The sequence below is a fragment of the Sturnira hondurensis genome, unplaced genomic scaffold, assembly GCF_014824575.4.
Source record: "Sturnira hondurensis isolate 20B ecotype Veracruz unplaced genomic scaffold, ASM1482457v3 Scaffold0008651, whole genome shotgun sequence".
NCBI lineage: Eukaryota > Metazoa > Chordata > Mammalia > Chiroptera > Phyllostomidae > Sturnira > Sturnira hondurensis.
The window spans coordinates 10,970-17,498 of record NW_028081282.1 but is presented as its reverse complement, the minus strand read 5'-3'; positions in this window follow the sequence as shown (position 1 = coordinate 17,498).

Sequence of the window (6,529 nt, the reverse complement as noted above, 5' to 3'; positions counted from 1 at the left end):
CCTGGGCCTGGGCCTGGGCCTGGGTCCACAGACCCTGTGATTTGCCCAAAGTGGGTCCTGAGATTGGATTAAGAGCAGTCTGCTGTTTTTGGAAAGTGAGGGAAGGGGGATTGAGGGGAGGCTGGAAGGGTCCTGGGCTGTTGCCTGTGGGAACCTGGGGGTGGGCCAGGAGGCTAATGTGGGGAACCTGTCAGGGAAGGTCTGTGGGGGCACCTGACAGCAGGAGCTCATGCCCCCTCACCCCCATTGCCCAGTGTGTTCCCTTCCTCGGAATATATGTCAGTGACCTTGGGATGCTGCACTCTGCCATACAAGACTACCCTGAGGTTCGTGCCCCGGGGCCCGGTCTGGGGTGACCAGGAGAGATATTTGGGGAGGAGAGTGCCCTGCCTCAGTCCTCACCACTGAGTGCACAGCACACCCATCCCTGTGTGCAGGGGCATTGTGCCCATCATAACGATCCATGTCCCCCTCCTCTGGAGACCAGAGCCTGTCCTGAGTCCTAGTCCTGTGTTTGTGTCTCTGGTCCTCCCTGGGACCTGAGCTACTTTCACCTGGGAAAGCGTGGGCATGGGGGCAGTCATGGCTTGGGGACCCTTTCTGATGGACTGGCTGTCTGCCTTCCAGGGACATGTGAAATACGTAGCAAAAAAGAGGAAGGTGAGTAGCTATGACACTCCCTGGGGGGCAGGGGGGTTGGGAAGAGGCAGTCAGAGCCACCCTGGTCAGCACATTCCTGGGCTCCGTCCCCCACATCTGACATTCCCTGGGAGAATTCAATATTGGAAGTGAGAGACCCCTCCAGTTGGTGGCTGTGGGTAGTAGGGGGCATGAAGGATAACTTCCAGCAGGAGGGACTGGCGATGCCCGTCTGTGAGCACAGGTAGGGCCTGGGTGCAATTAGGGGAAGAAGGACGCTATGTGTGCAGAGACCCACGACCAGTCCCCTGCCGCACCCTCACCCCTGCTCTGACGGTGTCTGCATCCTCCCCTCCCCTGGGCCCCAGGAACTCAGAATATTGGAGGAGATAGTGCTCTTGCAGCAGGCTGCTCAACTGTACAGCATAGAGCCCGAAGAGCACTTCCGGGCCTGGTTCTGGGCCCTGGAGCTGCTCAGCGAGAAGGAGAGGTGAGGCTGGGTGGGTTGTGGGTGAGGGCAGGGGTGGACTCTTTCTCCTGGCCAGTCCAGAGAACCTGTGTCCATGGCACCCTGCTCAGCCCCAGACCTTGTTGTGTAGCATCTCCTGGGGCACAAACACTGGGATGGACACCTGAGGTGTGGCTCCTGGGAACTCACAGTTGCTTCTCTGTCCTATAGTTACACCTTGTCCTGCCAGCTGGAGCCCCGGTCCTAGCTGGCCTGCACAACACTCAAAGCCAAGAACATCAGGCTTGAGTGAGTGTCCAGCTGGGAGCTGCAACCTCATCATCACCAGTGGGGACACAGACGGGACTTCAGGGGCCTGGACCAGCTCCTTCTGCTCTAGGTGAAGAACAACATTGGAGGGCTTCTTTGGCATGTCCCCTGAAAGTCAGCAGGGAGGGGAAAACACCCCCACCTACCTCATAATTTCTCCCCAAGGCCTATTTTTCAGTGGCAGGCGAGACGTTTATTTATTTAAGCACAATTTGGAGTCCTCCATTGGCAAAAATCCCAGGGGGCAGGGACTTCTGTGTTTATAGGCCAGACCCCTCTGGCTGGGAGAGCACACTGTTCTTTTGCACTGAGTATGGTGTTCTAGGTAGAAATTTGTGGATAGCTTGACCAGTGAAAGGCGTGGTCTGATCAAGATGGCATAAATAATAGAAAAGAAAATGGAGACACTTCTGTCAACAAGATGCCTGACAGTCAGCCTGACCCTTCGTTTCCCCTCATGCTGGACACATCTGGCAAGGAGACATGCTCTGGACGTTCAGAACAGCCCTTTGTGCAGAGCGGGACCACCTGTAGACAGGATCCTGGGAAAATCCCACACCTGCCAGCAGGGGTGCCAGGCAGAGTAGCCAGGGCAGACACCCATGGCCTCCTGGACAAATTCTGCACTTGGCGTCAGGGGGGCCCAGACACGTATCCAGGAGACCCAGAAGGGTGGAGTACACCACTTTTCAGGTGTAGCTCAGGCAGGCTCCAGAGCACTGCTGAGACAGCCCAGCTCCACTCGCCACAGTGCTGGTCTCCCTTGGCTCGGCCAGCTGCTCTGCCCTGCTGCACTGGGGAACTGGGGACCGGGTCTGCCTTGCTGCCCACCTGGCCCCAGAGATCCTACCAGGCAAGACTCTGACAAAGCCCTCCCCCACCGCGCTGTCTTCCGAACCTTCGGGCAGACACTGAACTTGGTTAACATGTGAATTTTGAAAATACATGTGTACGACAAATAAATACTACACTGATACAGAAATAAAATTTGGATTTCTCTCTATGTTAAAAGGAGAAAACTTCATACTATTAATATGCCCTTAATAGGAAATGGCAATGGGAGAGTAGAGATTCCATGTGCTTTGCATCATCAGGTCTTTGCTTGATATTTAAAAAGCTCAATCTTGCTTGGAACTATTTAACACTCTATAATTGCTTTTGAAGTTTGTAAGTGGATGATTAAATGCATCATGAAAATGAAGAAATCTCTTTACAAAGGAGGAAATGAAGCTAATGAGGCCTAATCAAACTAGGCCTCTCTGAGCTTTGAAAAGTAGATTTCAGTCCCACGGGCCCCCTCAAGGAGAAAAATACATTCATCCAAAAGTGTTCTCAGCGGGCAGAAGCATTCGCAGGTGGAAGGGCTGCACCTGCCGCAGTTACTACTGTGCTTCTACAAAGGGATTGTCCTACTTGGAAAAGAGTCCCATAGGAATCAAGGAACCCATTTCAGCAGACAGATTCTCCACCAGGTGTGCAAAACTTGCCTGGTATTGTAGCATTTCCATTGCATTCAGTATTTCTAGTCCTCTGGTTTTATAGAACCAAGTGACCAGGTAGTTAAATTTCAATTGGTAAAGCTTCTTGAATCTTTTCCTCTGTTTTCACCTAAAGCCCTTTTCTGGGTATTGCTTGAGATCTATTCCTGTTGGTCAACATTGATTTTCTTTCTTTCTCAATTATTACTGAAACACCTATGAGGCTAGATGAGGAATATGAAAACAGGTTGTATTAACGAGACCTTCTAAACTATTGCAAAGCGCTTATTAAAGGCTCTTGAGTCTATGCCATAGACAGTGTAGACCTGGAGGGGACACGAGGTGGCGGCCCACAGAGCTTGTGGTAAGACACAATGCAGACTAAGCAAAACTGGGCTCCACCTTGGATGGCATCAGGCCTTCAGCTGGGATATGAATCGAGTCTCAAGCAAATGGGGATAGTGCCCTCAGCTAGCAGTACTACAGGTGGTTTCCAGGAGAAAGAGAGGCACCCAGGTAGAAGGACAGGGACACCAGGCTGCGTAGGTCCCATAGCCAGGTTGGCGGGGTGGGGGTGGGGGCATATGCCTCCTGGTCTCTCAGGTGGAGGGCTCCCAGGACACGGAGTGTACAGGAATGGGGGCAGGGGAGGGGGGAAACAGGACATCTCAGGGATCCTTGTGTCCTGGCGTTCAACACGAGCAGGTTCACACAGGGAACTTGACCTGAGAGCCTGCTACAGCTTCCCCTCTGGGTGGCCTGTGATCAGGACGTGAGGGAAGCTGACAAAGACGGGGCCGTGGTGGCGGTGATGCACAGGGTATGCCCACCCGCACACGGACACTAAATCCCAAGGCTCCTTAGACCAGGCAGTAGGTGACAGGATGGCCCTGGATGTGCATTTCATGACAAAACTGCACTATCCACTTGTTCCTAAGGGGTGTCAGTGTCTGTACTGACAATCTAGGAAATGAGCTGTAACGAGCTGAAAAGGTCTGTAGAGATCACACCTCATCGTCCACATTACGGGGAATGGAGAGCTCCAAGGGGCTAGGAGCTGCCCCAGCCAACAGGGAGAACACACCAGGCATATGGATGAGTCAACGGATGGACTCGGGCCAGAAATACAGCAAAAAGTACCTTTGCTCCACAGAAATGCCTGTCACCTTGGAGTATTTCAACTGAACATTTTTTTAACTAAGTTCCCAATACACACACAAAGGAGGTTATTTCTGAGAAACCTCCTTTCTCAGGACGCACGTATGGGTAGCTGCGGAAACGGAGACAGCAGGCACGTTTACATCCTCCTTTCCAAGCCAAATCGTAGCTGTGAGAGGAGCAGGGTGTGGCATCTGACAAGGAGAAGAGTGAAAGCTGCTTTATTTTCAGTCTTCAGAAGATGGACTTGGTTGTGGTTATACTGAAAGACGCAGGGGAGATGGGGAAAGGGCGGGACTAGGGGTCCCCGCTGGAGTTCTGAGCACTCATGGTGATGAGCAAACCAAAATGAAAACAGAAACTAGACAAAGAGACCAAGCAGAAGCTGTGAGCTGTAATCCAGGGAAGCAGGACGGTTGGGAAGGCCACCTCTCTGCCAGCTGCCCCCTCCCTGCCAGCTCACCACCAGAGAGAAAAGCCTGGCTCGACAAAGCATCAGATACTGTTTCCTCTTAGACACCCATTTCTCCTTACTGCTGGGAAGGGAAAGTCAACACCAATACCAATACCCAGAGTAAAATCAGACAGTCTGCATAGGATAGCTATACATTTCAGGTCCCAGTAAAGCATGATTGTTTCTTTCTCTTTTTTGCAAAAAACATCTTTTATTAAGAACATCCAAAATCCCTCCACTAGCTCTGGGCGGTAAGAGTTCAATGCTAGTGCAGGGCCTTGAGAGGAGCACAGCCCCTTTCATATCACGATGGCCCTCTGCAGTCTCTGTGTGTGTGTGTTTGTCAATAAGGTTCTTAATGCAAGTGAAGGGGGGGAGGCAACAATGCCAAGGCCGCATGCCACCCTACTTGACTGACCAGAAGCTGGCAGGTTTGAAACTGGCTTCTGGGCTGTGCCATTCCACAGGCCCCTCCTCTTAAGCACGAGGCTTCCTTCCCCAGACCGGTTTGTTTTGGCAACAGAAAGCTACCACATTCACCCTCCTTGAGACCACCACATCTCGCTCCTGAGTTCAAGTGTCCTCCTGTTCTTTCCCACCATTATCTATCTCTGATTAGGGTACAGGCCCATCCAATTGAGCTGCAGGACTGGCAAGCCAAATTCTCCAAGAGGAATTGTCCTTGGCTCTTGCTGCTTGGGACCTGGCAGTCCCACATTTGCTTGAGGAATAACCAAGAGGAACAACTGGGGAGCAAGGCACACCACGCAACTCAGGGTTCCAGAACGGGAGAATAAAGCCTCATCACCTTCGACCAAAAAAAAACCTGTGGGGATTGTGGCAGCAGGAGAAACTCCCAGCCTCACAGGAGAGTTTATGGAGAGACAAACAGAGTCCTAGACAGGACACCCCCCTCCCCCCACCATGGAATCAGCACCTGAAGTACCAAATTTGCTGATAGATAGCAGAGGAAGCGACTGGAGCCAGCAGAGAGCTAAGCAAGCAGCATCGTTCCTCCTCGGACCCCTCCCCTACATACAGAGCCACAACGCAGCAAAGTGAGATGCCCCGCCCTGGCCAATACCTAATGCTCTGTCCCTTACTAGGTAATAGGAGCAGAGGGCCAAAAATTATGGCCCAAATGAAAGAATGGATCAAAGCTTCAGAAAAAATACAATTAAGTAATTAAGAGATAGCCAGCCTATCACATGCAGAGTTCAAAACACTGATGATCTGGATACTCAGAGAAACAGTGGAGTATGGTTGCAAAACAGAGGAAAAAGTGAAGGCTATGAAAAGTGAAAAAAAGGAAAATGTACAGGGAGTCAACAGTGACAGGAAGGAAACTGGGACTCAAATCAAAACTTTGGAGCAGAAGGTAGAAATAAACATTCCGCCAGAACAGAATGAAGCAACAAGAATTCAAAAAAATGAGGAGAGGCTTAGGAACCTCCGGGACAACTTGAAACATTTCAACATCTGAATCATAGGGGTGCCAGAAGGAGAGGAGGAAGAACAAGGTATAGAAAACTTATTTGACAACATAATGAAGGAGAACTTCCCTAATCTGGCAAAAGAAATATATTTCCAGGAGAGTCCAAAGACCAAGTGAGCACACACCAAGGCACATCATAATTACATTACCCAAGAAAAAGATAAGGAGAGAATCTTAAAAGCAGGAAGAGAAAAGGAGATAGTTACCTACAAAGGAGTTCTTATAAGACTATCAGCTGGTTTCCCCAATGAAATCTTGCAGGCAAGAAGGAGCTGGAAAGAAATATTCAGAGTCATGTAAGGCAAGGACCTACACCCAGGATTACTCCATCCAGCAAAGCCATCATTTAGAATGGAAGGGCAGATCAAGTACTTCCCAGATAAGGTCAAGTTAAAGGGGCTCATGACCACCAGGCCCTTATTGTATGATATGTTAAAGGAACTTATCTAAGAAAGAGATCAAAACTATGAATAGTGAAATGACAATAAATTCACAACTATCAACAACTAAACCTAAAACAAAACCCA